The sequence below is a fragment of the Vicugna pacos genome, chromosome 4 (genome assembly GCF_048564905.1).
Source record: "Vicugna pacos chromosome 4, VicPac4, whole genome shotgun sequence".
NCBI classification, from domain to species: domain Eukaryota; kingdom Metazoa; phylum Chordata; class Mammalia; order Artiodactyla; family Camelidae; genus Vicugna; species Vicugna pacos.
The window spans coordinates 45,022,337-45,039,659 of NC_132990.1; the positions used below are offsets into that span (position 1 = coordinate 45,022,337).

Consider the following 17,323-nt stretch of genomic DNA (forward strand, 5'->3'; position numbering starts at 1 on the left):
ACCTGAATTCAGATCTGTGGAAATTGAATAGTGTATCACTTTCTTTTATAGTTTTCCATCATTTACTATTACAATTGGGTTATTTTCGTCAATTGATAAATTTTATCAGTTATTCTCAGCCACCTTTATTTTACTTCCAGAGCTCAACAGCCACTCAAACCTGCAAAAATTTAAAGATTACCGCGTCTACAAGTCAAGGTGCCAGGTTCCTTTCTGAAGCTAACCTTAAGATCCGGTGACCCCACATCATGCAGATTTCTCCTCAACTGGCAACAGTATCCAATAGATTTTTGCTTGGCTTTTGGGGAAAGGAGAATGGGAGTGAATATGCACTCTGGTGTTTAGGAAAGAAGCAAACATTAAAAATGGATGGCACATACTAGTTTTTGTGACCGTCTCCTCTGCTCCCAATCAGACTTGGAAAGAGACGTGTTAAGTTTTGCATCTATCTTTAAGGGCTGTTTGCCATCACTTACTCTTTATTCATTTTCTTTCATTGAAATCTAACAATAAATGTGTTATGACAGCTGAACTCCAGTGTGAACATTAGACAGACTATGATCAGATCATGCTGTGTTGCTTTAGGCTGAGATTTTCTAACCCTTTTTAGAAGAAGCCCCTAAAAACTATCTTTTTCTTCTTAACCCTGGACAGAGAGCCGATTCAGGCCCTTGTTGTATCTCATAGGGTTATTATATTACACTCTGAATTGAGGCCTTAACCTTAGTCCCACAAAACCCTCCTCCTCCAGTCTACTTTCCATATAGTCCCCTCACTCATTCTTTAGATACTCAGATCTTATTGTGCCCTTTAATGCATAAAACATCTTAGGATCCTCTACCTTCCTCCACACCAGTCAGCACAGATAAAGCCCAAAGTCTTTATGATGGCCCTTGAGGATCTCCACAGTCTTTCCAGGCTAACTGTCATTAATTCTCTCTTCTGTAATTCGTGTTCTCTTTGAACATGCATTGGTCTCAACCATACTCTCGTCTTTCACTGCTCTTTGCCTGATACAACTGTTGCTGAAAGTCTTCAGATGACACCACATTGATGAAATCTTGCTCAATAGTTTCTCTCTTCCTTACTTCAACTCTCCTAACACTTGTAGACACTTGGCTGATCCACATGCCATTTCCACACGGTGATACATATGAGTCTAACTCCTTTACAAAACTTTAAGCTTTCAGAAGGCAAGGAAAATACCTCATTCCCTGTTAGATTCCCCCAGCATACTGCCCTGCCTGTAGTAGTTGTTCTTTAATAGAGTAGAAGCTGGATGAGAAAAGTTGTCTTATCTCTCTTATTCATCCCTCTACCCCTTGTACTTAGAGCAGCATAAAAGTGCTCATTAATAGTTTTTAATCTATCAAAGGTTGGTAAATTGTGGTCTGTGGGTCAAATCCAGTTATAAAGATTTATTGGAACACAGGCACACCCATTTTTTACATATTTTTTATGGATGCTTTCTCTACAACAGCAGAGTTGAGTAGTTGCACAGAGACTGTAGGATCCACAAAGCCTAAATAACTAACTGGCCTTTTCAGGAAAAGTTTGCTGACCAAATAAATGAGGATGGGCTGTGTAGCAGGAAGATATAAGATGAGAGGTCAGCACAAAAGGTATCTAAAAATATTGAATTTTATTGTTACTCAGAATAGTCATTTGAAGAGATTGTCCTGCCCTCTGTTTCCATCTACATCAAGACAGGCATATGTGCATTTACTGTCCATTTTCGCACTGTTGTTTAATGGCGAGTGATTAAGGATAGCTCAAACTGATATTTGGGATACACACACACACACACATACATGCATATACATGTATATAGTGTATATATTTGTTAATTATAGACATCATCTTGGAAAACGCTCAGAATTATGTATATGTCACACCCTAATCACACAACCCAGTGTTTTAAAAATCATGTGGATAATTTTACCTGATTGATTTTTAGAGTTCAGTCAAGAAATTTCAGGTTTGTGTACATATACTCATTACTAACTGGACATCCAAGTGACCTGCATATAATTGCAAGGTAATAATATTAAAATTCCATTAGAAACAGTGGGCTTATTACATGCTCACTTGTGTTTATCATGAAACTCCATCACCTGATGAATATGCAGTTAACCTACTTATTACTGCAGAAAACATCTCCTTAGAAATACAACACATCCACATAATTTTTAATCTGATCTTCAGAGGATTTCTGTGAGAGAAAATAATTTTTTCCCAATAAGATATACTATTATTGGAAACACAACTGTATGTAGCCAATTCACTACATCATCTGATTTATTTTAATTAGAGGTTAGCTGCTGAATGTGATTACAGTTATAATTATTACAATACCAGTCATCCGCATTTCCATTAGCATTCCACTTGATAGTTAGCAATAAGCAGAAATAAAATATTAGGACTTTTAAGAGAAGAGATTACCAATTAGTACAATTCTCCACTGGCACAAGATAATTATTAATTATGATCATCACGGTAATTATTCACCCAGCTAAATTTCACTGGGCTACCTGTGTGCAGATTCTCTCTGCACTGCATTCTAACATCAGCAGTCTCCTTATCTGCTCTGGAAATCCTGAAACAATATTTGTATTAAATACACAGTTGACTGCACACCAAATGGAAAGACAGCTGTGAAGGCACAGGATGGGTCTCCATTTCATTAAAGGATCCCTTTGCTTCGTAGGGCATTTCAAGGGGAGTTTGTAAAATCATATACCTTAAGGAAGGTACTCAATTCATATATGTTTTTTGATTACACAGGATAAAATTGAACCCAAGCTAGTCCTCTCAGCAACAGCTCTTTCATTCTCTTCCTGAAACTGCCATTCATATCCACACCAACAGTGTTTATTGTAAAGAGAGGAAAACAAACAAGTGTCATTTGCAGATTGTTGATCACTTAAAGGCAATTACTATGCAGATAAGTTAGAAAAATATCTACAGGCATTATGATGCTAAAATATAAAGCCATTATTTAGCAGTACATACATTCTTCTACATAAATGCCTTTATACGAAACCACCATGTTCTACTCCAGGTTTTCTATCCAAAGTGAAAGAAGTTTGAGAAGGTTCAAAGGAAACAAATACCCAGTGGGACTCAGAAAGACAGTTTGCTGGAGTAGACAGCACTGGCCTGGGATTCAAAGAGCTGATACTAGTCTTGACTCTGAACTGATGTGGTTATCTTCTTGAGGTTATTGACCTTCTCAGAGTCTCAAATTCTTTATTTGCACCCGAGGACGGTATGTCCTCTTGTCTTACTTGGGAATATAAGGCAACTGTAAATAATTCAAAGGAACTACATTTACCTAGACTGTTGAATGTTTCTTAAAAAATAATTTGAGTGTGATATTTCACCAAGTTTGTGATTTTACTCAGCAGACAGAGGGAAAAGCCTAAAACTGACAAAAAAGGGATTTAGGTAAGAAATGAGAGTTTCTTCAATCTCCGGATGGGGAAATGTTGCAATAAATTATAAAGCAGTGTTTTATTCCTTCATTATTTTTTGTCTATTTAAAAGGAAAATGTAGAGAGCTGACGTTTTGGAAATGAGTAGAGGGGCTACCCTACCCCCAGGCACAGAACAACCTCTGAGAATCCCTTTCCAACACAAGACAATGTGCACGCACCAGCAAGATGCACGTCCTTGCTGCGGTTGCCTCTGTAGTGACTGCACCAATCAAAGTCTTGCTGATTCTAACTGTGGGAAAGATAAAGTAAATTCCAAATGACTTTTTCCACTGCTGTTCGTGTTTGCTGCCAGTGTTTGCCTCCATGCTTGAAAACATGAGCAAAGATTTGTCTTGTGGAAGAGCTCTATTTCTCCTGTTTAAATAGCTGCTGCCCTAAAGGGGATTGAGAAGCGCTAGGGGGTGGCCAGGATGCAATCCAGGAAGGAACACATTTGCTCAACAAAACAAAAGAACGTTTAGAATAAAAAGGAAGCGACTTGTAACTTGGCGTTTGTTATTGTTTACCTATATTTCTTGAGTTGAATCAGAAACAAAGACAGACAGATACTGCTCAAATTGTCTTTGAGCATTTCTCATTTTAAGTGTTTGGAAAGCCCAGCTTTATGTAAATACCAGCATTATTAAAGATTTATGGCTGTAATACTCATTTTCTTGGTAATTTAATTCTGTTATAAGTTTAAAAAATACACATCTTCTATTCTAGGCCAAATTTCTGAAAATCTGTCAGGAAGAAAATGCTATAGTATATGAATTTTTTGCCCTATGAACTGATTATTTTTAGCAGCTTTTATGAGCATAATAACAGTAATTTTAGCAGCTAATTTATCTAAAATCATTTTATTCCAAAATCTGAAAGCCCCCAAATCAAAGGGTTCTCTTTGTCTAAAAAATTAAATCAAAATAAATGTTTCTAGTTAGTTTTAAGAGGAAAAATTAGGGTTTCTTAATGCTCAAATGTTTAGTGAGCTCTCAAGGAGGTGTAGGGGGAAGCTTCTGCCTGTCATAGGAAAGAAAAAGAAATTAAAGAGCAGGATTTTTAAATTGTACCTCTTGACACCAATAAATAACAAGAGAGAGCTAGTACCATTTTTTAACATGCATGCGTGCAATACAATAAGCAAATCTGACTTACCTGCCAGCCTGATTGCTTTGTTTAGAATTCCACTGTCAGAGGTAAGGTGGGGGTGAAGGGATTTATGTAAATTAGGCTCTTCCAAGTTGGATTATTTAAAAAAAAAAAAGAACTTTTCCAAGTTTAGAAAGTCAGAAGTGTTTTTGTTCCCACATCAGTTCAGAATGAGTGACTTAAAGTTCTCAGAATCAGGTTGACAATATGATCTAGAAACCATGGCTATGAATTTTCACTGATGTTTCAAAGCTTTGAAGGCAACTCTGATTTATATGTTGCTGCTTTTCTGTCTTACATGTGTGTGTGGAGGGGAGTGGGAGGGAGTGGATTTTTGAGTGAGCTACTTAGTTCCTGGTTTCTATATGGGATGACTGTCATTAATTAGATTAATCTAAGAAATAGCCATTTGTCTGAAGGTTTTGTAAGGTTCATTGTATTCATACTGGATCAGAATTCATAGGATGGTACACTGTAAACCCCTGCAAACTTCTGTCTAGTACCCTAACGTCGTGGACAATTTTGGGTTTGTTTTAGAGAGTAGCAGTGGCTGGAGTCTTGATTCTTTAGCCCTCTGATTCCTTACCCTAATTGTTTTACTCTCCAGTGAATCTGCACTGGAGTGCTGAATTCAAGTCACTTAAAGCATTCTAGGTGCTCTAACAATTTTGCGGAGGTTAATGTTGCATAATTGACCAAAAAATAGGTGTAATTTTGAATCCACACCAACAGTTGGGGAATTGGAGAACATGCTCTTCTAGGCAGAATTATGGCTTTAGGGGCATTGGCTAGAAGCTGATTGTGGGGAGATGGTGGTCTGGTCATACATCACCTGAGTCCTCCCTTTCCAGCTCTAGTCCAATCCCCAACTAGTCTTGAGCTTGCAGCTGCTGGGACCTGGAAGTTTTGTGAGAACGCTGAGAGAACGCTCTTATAGTCAGTGAGGAAGAGGGCGGGAAATGGAGAAATAGGCCTGCAGAATTCTACTTCCTTCTGGAACAGCGGTCAGCCTAAGGCTAGAAACAAAGTGCTGGGATTGTTGTTCTCAGGATTCGTGGAGAACAAGGGCATCTTCTTTCCCCTTGTGGCTCCAGGAATACCTACTTTGTCCCTCATCCTGGAGAAGCTCAGGGACAGAGAGTTCATCGTCTCTCTCAGTCTGAGTATATCAATCTTTGCCCCTAAGGAGACCAAGAACCATACAGACTTGCAGTCTCCATGACTTACCAGCTAGTGTTTTACAGACCTGCTGAGATAGAAATGTCTCCCTGCAAGTACATATTGCCACTACGTAACATACTAACAGCCAGAGTGAATTTATATAACAAAATGTCAAATTATTAAATTTTTTAAATTATTTTTAACATGACATTATCTTTTTTTTTATTTTTTAAATGAGGGAGTGGAATGCAGCAGGGCTAAGGATATAATGCCCTGTCTAGATGGATAATCGAACACTGGTTAACCTTTTTTATCTGTCTGGAGCTTTACATGAGTTAGCTTTGAGCAGAAAATTGGAGAGAAGGTGAAGAGATAAGGCAATTACAGCTTCCCAAAAGAATGTTAAGGTGGGGGACTGTGGTTGTTTAGCTGTCTACCAAAGACTGAGGTCTTACTGGTGCCATGATGGTGGTGGTGAGGACCCAAATGAAATTCATTTTGAAATGGGAGATGTCTCTGTTATTATATGAACTAAAAAAGCACCTTCAATCAACTTAAACTGTGCCCTAGCAATTATTTTGTATAATTGTTTAAATCATTGTATGTTTTCACTAATTTTTGAACAGTCGTGGGATTAAGTATAGGTTCTCCAATTTATAGATTTGCATTTTCTGGTTAGTTTTTAATACAGCTAAAAATGCTTAGAGTAAAATTTTTTAAAAAAAGACTTTAAGCTAATTATGAAAATTATAAAACAGATTTCTTCCCAATCGCTTTTACTCATTTCATAAGCAGGAAACATCATTTGATGAATATTTTTTAAGTATCAAGTAACATTATTCAAGAGCTTTGAAAAGATTTCAAGAAGCAGTGTTTGTGAGTGAAAATGGTTAAAAAATCTCTGCTCTACCAAGGGTCAAGTTAACCTTATTTGAAATAAATGTGACTCTAAAGACACCCCATTCTTATTCTAGTCATCTCCCAATTTATCCACTAAACCATTATGTTAGTTACTCAATCTCAAAACACATTTTTCTAAAGAATCCTCCCAGGAGCAGGTATATTAAGTATATTAAGCTTGAAGTATATTAAGCCTTAGGGGTGTAGTCTGCGTTTAATGATGATACAAAATTGCCACAAAAATGAATGATCAGTCATGTGGAACTTCCTAGTACCAATCTATGGGAAAAGAACTTTATATCTTTTTTATTCATTTTCAGAAATCTTATTAGAGACAATGAACAATATTACAATAAGACTTACGCAATAGTTTGAAAGTTTTAGAGGGATAACGATCAGGTATAAGAAAAAAATTTTAAGAACCCCACTCTTTGGCCCATTGTGTTTTCCATTATAAGTTGCCAGAATGCCCCAAATAAGATTTAATTCTCCCTTTTAAATAATATATGAGTTTATATATATTTTTAATTTATTTTTTTAAATTGAGTTATAATCAGTTTACAATGTTGTGTCAATTTCTGGCATACAGCACAATTTTTCAGTCATACATGAATATACATATATTCATTTTCATATTCTTTTTCCCCATGAGCTACTACAAGATCTTGAATATATTTCCCTGTGCTATAAAGTATAAACTTGTTTATCTATCCTATATATACCTGTCAGTATCTACAAATCTCAAACTCCCAGTCTGTCCCTTCCCACCCGGATTTATATTTTTAATATACCTATTTTCCCATCTCTCTCCATGGTTTTCAATATTTTGAGAATCTTTTCCACTTTTATGTCTATACATGTGTTATTTATTATAGTCACATCATGTCACTTTTGATAATAGACTGAGTGTAAACTGTACATAATTTGTATAGCGAAGTTGCCATATAGTTTACGAAATTCACGCTAATGAGGAGAACACTAAAGGAATAAATTTATGTGAGTGATTTTTCTTTTTTCTTTTTGTAATTTAAATGCTCTGTGCCAAGATTGTTGAAATACATGCTCCCAAATTTTATGACAACTTTAAAACACAAATTATATAGAAATTAATAGATAACTTAATACTAGGCTTAAGATAAAGCAGTTCAGAATGATAGATGAAAGAAAGCCAGGTTTTTACTTTTGAGATAAATATATTTGCTTAACAGTGCATAGTTAAAATATTTTAAGATTTTAAGCTATAGAGAAAATTCCATCCAGACTGGATTTCAGAACCCAAGTTAGGATTATCTATAGAACTGTTGCTTATTTAAAAATGTCTTTGAAAGCATGTCAAGTCCTTGTAATATCACAATATATTTTGCATGTACCACCACTAATGTCCTATTTGGTAAATACTCTTTGAAACAGTGTTTGCAGTATACCAACTTTTTTTCTCAACTTTGTATCTTACCGATTTTATTCCTCCAGAATATATGCTTGAAGACTTGTAAATCTCCTGGCAGTACACAACAACAAGAAACAAACAGTAGATGCCTAAATTCACCTGAAGATGAATGGCTTGTGTGAGAAAGAAGATGGGGCTTCCTAGAGGTATGCCCGTGTGCACTTCTTTGCGGGGGCAGGGGCGAGGCGGGGATGCCCTGATGCAGAGCAGGCTTCTCCCCTTGACACATCTCAGAAAGCTCAGGGGGGCCAGGAAGCTGATGTGAGGACTGTTCAGGCTTTTCCTTTAAAATTACATAACCGGTTCATATCTGAGCTCTAGGTTCATTATTGAAATCTGACCTCAGGCAAACATTGAACTCATAAACTTAAGTTCTCTGCAGTTGTTTAAAACATACCACTTTTATTGGGAGGGAAAAATTCTCTGACAGAAATACTCATCTCTTCCTCCTATAGATGTGGCCAAAAATACTATGGCTTTTCACTGCTCATGGGTTCCTCAGCTTTTTATTGTCTAGACTAATGTTTCTCAACCTTTAATTTGCAAGTGAATCCCCCAGGTCTTGTTCCTGTGGAGATTTTCATTCAGGGTGTCCGGGTGGGGCCTGGGATTCTGCATTTCTAGCAAGCTCCTAGGTAGTGCCAATGACGTTGTGGACCACACTTCAAGTCGCAGTTGTCAAAATTGTCGTCCATTGTAAGTGTTGTCTGTGATCGCTTTGAGATTTTCCAGATAAATTATTTTGGAACAGATCTAAGGCTTACAGTCAGTTTAATTCCATGTGATAATGTATGGTGTTAAAACATAAAGCATGACTAGTAGTGAAAATACTTCAGTTTTGATCAACTCACCTGTGATGTGAGAAGAAAGTACAAGAATGAATAAACTTCAAAATTATTTTAATCTATCACTCTGGTCCATGTGCTATAGACATAAATATAAATACATTTTCCCTTCCCCTTCAGATTTTAGCTCCTGGCTCACTATCAGTTTCCTGAACACTACCTTAGTCATAAATCCTGTTAAACTTCTTAGTTCACCTAGATAATTCCAGCTCCTTGACTTCTCCAGTGATGCCCTCTTCCGTTCTACTTCAGCCTCATGACTCTCATAATCTATTTCAATCATTTCATTCTCTAACCACCATCTCCTGCTTTCCACTTAACCACACTACTGTATTGATGCCCCAGATCCTGCAATCTTGGGAAACCTACCCTGCATTTTCTTATACCTTGCCTTTTTTTTTGCTCTCACTTCTCTCTTTATCAGGTTTAATTCAATGATCCATCATATAATCAATCCCTTAGCCTCACTCATTCATTACACTGGCTTGGCAAAACCACAATCCTGTTTGGGTAGGTGATTAATGGCCCTCAAAGATATCCAAGTCCTAATTCCAGGAATCTGTGAATGTCATCTTATATGGAGAAGAGACTGTACAGATACAATTAAGTTAGTAATCTTGAGATGGGGAGATTTTCCGTCATTGTACGAGAGGGCCGTAAGTGCAGTTGCATTTGTGTCCTTATAGGACCGAGAAAGAGGGAGATTTGGCACAGAAGGCTGAAGACAATATGGTAATAGAAGCAGAAAGGGATTGGAGGGTACTATGCTGCTGGCTTAAAAGACAGAGGAAGGAGCCCCGAGCCAAGGAATGCCCTTCTGGAAGCTGGAAAAAGCAAGGAAACAAATTCTCCACTAAGACTCCAGGGAGAGAGTGGCCCAGCTGACACCTTGACTTTGGTGCAGTGAAACTGACTTCTGGCATCCAAAACTGAAAAACAATACATTTCTGTTCAGCCACTAGTTAGTGATAGTTTATTATAGCAGCCATACAAAAAGAATTTCCTGCTTAAATCAACTCTCTGTTTACACTGTGCTCACACCTGCACAGCTAAACGTGGTGTGGAGGAATCACATGACCATACTGGCCAGTCTCAGTATAGATGAAGGTCCTCAAGTAAGCCTTTAGTTCTGCTCCGAAATCCTAGTCTATTGCCCTGTTATATTATCTAAACTGCTCAGACTCTTCCACTATCTTATGTTTCATAACTTCACCTCAACTTCCCAACAGTTCTAATCTCTCCTAACTTTCAGCTGATGAGTTGCTGTTTCACTGAAACAAACATCGAAACAGAATCCATTAGAAGCAAACTTGAAAAACTCCAGCCAGCCCTCACCACCCTCCCATGTCTCTGGCCACCCACCAGCTCCTCCAGCCCCATTACTGTGTAGATAACTGTGCTCACCTCAAGTTAAGACCAACATCTCCACTCTATGCTAAATGTCATCTCTTCTGCCTACTCAAGGACATACTCTTTTCCCTCTTCTGTAGCAATTTTTCTTTTTTGACTACTTGCTCTTTGACAATAGCCTAAGAATCCTATTACTCTTCCCACTCCAACTATAGCTCTGTCTCCTCCATTTTGTCATAAAATGTATCAAAAGCTATCTATCATGCTGTCTTTACTTCTTCTCCTATTGTCTCTTAATCCTACTAAAACAAACTTTTACCCTATCAGCCAATAAAAGTGCTCCTGTAAAGGTCACCAATGATTTTGGTATCTTTGCATCCCAATGGAAATTCTCAGTCCTTACTTGTCTACCAGGAACATTGGACACAGTTGATCACTTCTTGCTCTCTGAAGCACTTTCTTCTCTAGGCTTCCAGCACAAACACCCTCTGCTGGTTTTTCTTCTATGTCATCAGTCACACTCTTGACCTGATCTCTTACTTAACGAGTAAGTTACAGCCACTAGTGAACAGATGAGTACCATGAGAGTGGAAGGAGGCAAACTAGAGGTGTGTGCTGAGTGTGTTCTGAGGGGACAGTGGATGATATTTCAGGGATGATCCAACATTTAGGCTATATTGAAGAGTTTCAGTTGGTTCAGGAGAGTGTGTCATTGGTTCATTTCTGTATTTTCCTTGATGTCTTTGAACACTGAAACTTCCTTTTTCTTTGAGAAATCAAATACAGGAGTGACAGAAGACGTATGCTACTATTTCATTTTCCAAAATTAGTGACTTTTGTGAATTTCAAATATTACTGCCATATAAAGACCTTGGATTTTTTTCATTGTGTGTACGTCTTAGGGGCCCCCTTTACGTAGATTCATTAATTGTTAATATTTTGCCATATGTGCTTATGTATACATTTATCTCGCTATATACATCTTTCTCTCTGGACATACTGTTCTCTGAACCATATGAAAGTCATGATAAGCACATTTCATGCTTACATATTTCAATATATATCTGCTAAGAATAAAGACATCTATTAACCACAGTATTTTTTCATATATAAAAATTATTAATTTAATGATATCATCCAATATGTAGCTTTGCATCATTTGCCTGAAGAGAAATGTCATTTGTCGCTATTTGTTTCTAATCCAAGAATGAATCCATTTTTACTCATTCCATTGATTATTATTTGTCTTTAGTCCATTTTATTCTGGAACACCATTCACCTTACCATTTTTATTTATTTGCTTTTTATGTCATTAACTTTTTAAGAGTCCAGTTAAGTTGTGTTGTGAAGTGCCCCCACAGGCTGTATTTTTTTTTCTCATGTTTAGATTCATGCAAATGTTTTCGGTAAGAACACTTTTCTGGTCCCATATGTACTTTTAACTGCTTCACAACATAGACGTGATTTCAAGCTGTCCCTCTACTGGTGTTGACAAGCTTTATCACTTGGTTAAGGTGGTGATCTCTATCTCTCTTTATTCTAATGGCTCATTTACCTTTGTAATTAATTAATAATCTACGAGATGAGAGTGTCTTTACTGAAAAAATCTTTCTGGAAAACCTCTTCTATGTGCGGCTGAAAACAACTATAAAATCCTGAAACCTCTAAGAAGTATGATGGTTTTGTGAGTTGAGGAATAGGGACACTTCCTGATGTTGTGTATTCCATTTGTGTCCTGAGTTGTTTGATCATTTTATTATTTTAAGAATCTTTATGCCCTACCCAGTCTTGTGGGAATCTAGTCTCTGGGAAAACAATTAGGGAAATCTGAGAGGCAAGACATGATGATGTCCCCCCTGGCTCTCAGAGACATCTGTGCTAGACCTCTTGGGTTTAAAATAAAACCATGACTCATCCATGCCCCAGTCATTCTGGGCCAGTGAGTAGCTTGTGATGAGGTGTTATGAAAAGTTGCACTTTTAACCAATGCCAGCGTAGCCAGAGAGTTTAGTGTGCAGAAGAAAATGATTTGGTTCATCTTATTCCATAGAGATTAGAAAGCTGGATTTTAGAAATTACTCTTTCTAGAAAATAATGTAACAACATTATAGGAAGCAAACATTCATAATTATATTATCTATTTTCAAAAGCACTAATGTTCTTATGTGCTCAGTGTCCTCACCGTTGAAAAGACACATTTGAAGTCAGAAGATCTGACTGTGTGAGAGTGAGCAATCTCTGGGTTTTTATTATGACTTTTTTTTTTGTCCAGAAAGCAAAAATAATGAGGGTTATAATTAAATGAGACAGTGTACTTGACAAGTACAGCACAGTACTTGGGTGTGTGCTAGTCAATGTTCAGTGCATATGCTTCACAAATACTACAGTTTTTATTATGCAAAAGTAGACTGATTTTTACAAAGCTGAAAAAACAGTTAAATACAGAGTTTTGAGAAGATCTAAATCTTTCTTCTGTTTCAAATTTAGCTCTACGTATAGTTGTCAGAGCAGTAAATCTGGCATTTTTCTTGCCTTAATTTGGCTTATTGAATAGATAATGATTATTTTAAGACCAATTTTCAGAACAAACCTCCATTAGAGTTTTTCTAATTTACACATGGTCACGTGCATAATTCTATGTTCTCTTCTTTACAATGAGATTAACAATGGCTTTTGTTTTTTTTTACACTTATGGAAATATCAAGAGTACTAATTCTGTTTTGGAAAAAAATAAGCTACTTAGTGTTCCTAATTTTCTAGACAAATAGAGAATTGATATTTATTTCTTTTGAGCACATAAGAAGGAATCAAAACAAACTTGTGTGTTAATTTATTTATCTTTAAATGGTGGTACTAGGGATTGAACCCAGGACCTTCTGCATGCTAAGCACGCACTCTACCACTGAGCTATACCCTCCCTTCAAAACAAACTTGGACTTTGCAGTTTAATATCTATGTTCAAAAGTGATTGGTATTTTGGATCCTTTAAATAGTGACTAGCTTTCCAAGCAAAACAGTGTGTAGGGACTTTGGGCAGGTTCAGCAATTTGTATTCTAAATGATTTATAGTAAAAAAAAAAATGAATCCAGGGCGTCTTTTATCTGAATTAGACTTTTGGAAGTGATGGCTTGCTATGCAGATGAGGGGAAAGATAGAGGCAGAAATGTAGCTGCAGCTTTGGATTCAGAGATAAGGGAATCAGTCTTTCTTCCACTGGACCCATAGGACTGGGTGGAACAAAGAAACAATTTTTTTTTTCACTTCTATGTCCTGTTCCATGCTCTCCTTTTCTGAACCATGCTTAAGGATATCAGTGCTTAAGCATATTAAGATACAGACATCAAGACTGACATCTCAACATTGTTATCTCCAGCGGCAAGCAAAAACTAGATGTCGTCAGAGGTGTAGCGGCACCCAGAGCAAGCTCAGTCTTATCTCTTGATGTCATCAGAAAGTGTCAGAACTCTGCAGTGGTTATTCATTGAAGTAAGGAACATTAGGGAGGAAGCCTATGAGTTACTCCTACCATTATCTTTTGAATCAGTTGCTTGTGAAGACAATGATGATGTGATCTGCATGTGTACCTGAATTATGCCGAGAAGGCTGTTGGTTTGAGAGCTCCAGAAACATCTTCTGACTGCTACTGAAATATCCAAATGAATATGGGTAGTGTATTAACATGGCTGATAAGGATGGTGATCCTTTTAAATCAGTGTTTTCCTACCACACCTGTTTGGGATTCATGGAGGAAATTTCATGTGGGGGATAGGCTCAGATTTTCAAATTTTATAGCAATCAGGATCATTATGGTGAATATCTTCGGGTATATAGAAATTTGTATGATAATCACAGTTGGATGTAGTTATGAAACTGTTGAAGGCAGTGACAAAGTGACGCCAAGGTGGGGAGTGACTTAGAAATGCTGAGTCTAGCTTTGAAAATCTGGTTTTGTTAGTGCCAGGTAGTTTGGAGTCTTGATTTATACAGAAAACTCCCAGCAGTCCAACTAGTAAAATCTGTGACATGTTATCACATAGCTTTGGCTGGATAACAGTCCACTCCAAAACTTAAATGCTTAAGACAACAATATCCAATTATTTGGCTCATGATTTATGTGTGGGGCAGCGATTTGGGCTGGGCTCCACTGGGCAGTTCTTCTGCTCTTGGGGTTGGGGCTCTCTCATTATATCTGTGGTCAGCTGCTGGGTGAGCTGAGGCTGGCTGCCTGGGATGGCCTTGACCTGTGACAATTAAGCTCTCTACAGTTTCTCATCCTCTAGCAAAGTAACTCAGGTTTGTTCATGAGGCATCTGGGCAAGTTTCCAGGAGGACTAGTAGAAATGTGCAAGGCATCTTAAGGCCTGGCCTCAGAAATGGCACAGCTGAATTTCTGCCACGTGTTATTCACCAGTGAAACTCACAAGACCAGGTTCAAGGGGTATGGGACTAGACTCCACCTCAAGTCACACTCTACCAAAGGCTCCTTCAGATGACTGCAGTTTAGTTTGATTGGTAATACCTGGGCTCTTTTCAGGTCCATTGAAAAGGATATCACCCTTTAGAGCTAACTTTCTCCCAGTGATCTTCCAGATATATGGAAATACCAATGGTCTAATATTGATCTCTTGCAAAACCCATTAATGGATGTGGAAGCCTTGTCCTTTAAGGTAGTATGAAATAGTTTCATGGGTTAGATATTTGGAACAATCAAGAGTTTTAAGATAGGTCAGGAAACTGCAAGGGTCAAAAACAAGTAGTTGAATCGTAGCTGAAGCTACCTAGTGTTCTTGGGCAGTGGAGGTGAGCTGGGCCAGTTGTAATACATTTAGAAGGGAATTAGGCTGGATATTGCAGTGCATGATTGTCTCTCGAATCTGTACAAAATGCTTCATGCTCATTTTTTTATATTTAATTTTGCCTGTAAGATAACTAAAATAAATAGCAGTGAAGTGTAATGTTTTGAAATAATCCCATAGTTTTCAAGGGCTCTTATAGTAGAAAGTAACAGAGCTCTATGTGCTTTTCTCCACCGACTTAACACTTATTGTTTATGCTGCCTAGAAGAGTTCTCTTTAATTGATACTTGGCTTGATATCCTTTTAAATTATTAAAGATTGGAGGCACTCATTAAATGAGAGATTAAAAGACATGGTAGACACAGCTAATTATTAAAGACCCAAGAAGGGACATGAAATGCATTTCATCTAAGGCTTTAGTGGATTGTAAAAGTAAATGAATGGTTTAGTGATAAACCAGTCGGAGTTAATCAATTGAGCAAAACTATAGGGAAGCTATTTGAATCTAGATTTGAAGGGTTTATAAGTAATCATAGTTAGAGACTTACAGCTGTTCCCTATTTTGTTACTTTCAGGCCCTTGAGCTGCTAATTGGTCAGGAAATTGGGTCCAAACTCATCATCTAAGCTAATGATGACTGGAGGAAGGCAGCTGATGTGTCTTTGTGGGGAAGGTCTGCATCACTAAAATTAGCAGGTCAGAAGTTGGAGCGAATTCTTTTGTGGCACATGGTGATTTAAAGGCTGTCGTGAATCATTCTGGAGGCAAAGCTCCGAGGAGACATAATTTCAACTTCCTCACTTCCTGAACTTTTCAACCTCTCAACTGTTCCTTTAACTTCCAAATCATGGGCAGTGTATTATTTTTGCCTGCTTACTAAGAGGGAACATTGGTTGTTGACACAGCCACTGCTGGCCAGTGAGATTAGTAACACGATACGGAGATTTTCACCACTTAAAAGTCATTGGTTCAACACGGCTCAGATAGGTAATGACTTAAAGTTATTCTGACCTGACAGCTGCTTAGAGGCCCATTTGAAGTGAACTATTTCTCAGTTCGCCTCCAGACAGGGGACATGTTGCTGCTGGGGATTGCAAAATGTCATCTCTGTTGGAATCTTACTAGCAGCAAGGCTCAGTGTTGAGTCATCATCACGAAGGCTAAAATAATATGTTCTCTAGAATTAGGAACATTTGGCTGGCTTTTGTGTAAAGGTTTTGAGCCCTGTGGAAAAATAATATCGAGTTAGTTTCTCCCCAAAGTCATTCTACTTACAAGTTTAATACCATTAACTAGTTCAAGACATCAGGGCAACATTTAACGCCTTCCTAACAATTGTCAAAAGCTTCGGATAAGATGTGTTTAACATCTCTTTCTTGGCCCTTCAACAATTAGCTACATCTACCATGCTTCCTAATCACTTATTTAATGAACATCTCTGATTGGAAATAAGTGTCTGCCAGCCACTTAAGGCGTGATTTAGGCACTAGAGAAGATAAGGTTCAGAGGGTTTTAAATCACTGAGGACTCCAGTCATTTCCAGCTTCACAAAATTCACTTTGAAAAGGTCCATGGTTCAGAGACAACAACCAAAGTAAATCGCAGAGGGAAGCGTGAGGGGAGAATGGGATGGCAATTAGAGAAATGGAATATGACACATTGGTTTATAATAAAACTTTGTTTAAGAACCGCATGCACTTAAAGTGGTTGTGACAGGAGGACATGCTCTAACTGCAGGGTTTCAAGTTGTCGAGCATAGCTCTTTTGCTAATTGTGTGCCTGAATCTACATCGAGGGCTCTAATAATACTTTCTGTGACATAACCTTTCTTTTCACTGTTCAGTAATTGTCATTATATCCACTGCGTGCCTATTGTAAGAAATGTAATAACATATTTCTGATTTTATATTAAACTTTGTGTGATGTTAGTGCAAAGTATACAAAGACTTTCATGGGTGGTGTCAATTTCTTACGTCTAATCTTTCCAAATTGTATTGGCCAAATCTCTATCACGTATCCTCTTTCATATGTGCAGTGTCTTACCTCCACAGCTGATCTGCACTTCCTTGGAAGACAGTCTACATTTCATTTGTTACCTTTTACCTCCTCAAACTGCTGAAGATAGGCTGAGAATGTGGTCAGTGGCTGATGAATGAATTTTTTAACTCATTTTTGGCCCCCTTGAATGTAACACCAAA

At 37.6% G+C, this 17,323-nt stretch overlaps 1 long non-coding RNA gene across 1 annotated transcript in view; it reads left to right on the forward strand.

Moving 5' to 3' along the window:
• Positions 1 to 17,323, forward strand: part of LOC140695857 (uncharacterized) — a 62,016-nt gene that overhangs the window by 23,962 nt on the left and 20,731 nt on the right. Inside the window, exon 2 of the long non-coding RNA XR_012071687.1 lies at positions 8,157 to 8,279. This is a non-coding gene — a long non-coding RNA (uncharacterized lncRNA). The remainder of the gene's footprint in view (positions 1 to 8,156; positions 8,280 to 17,323) is intronic.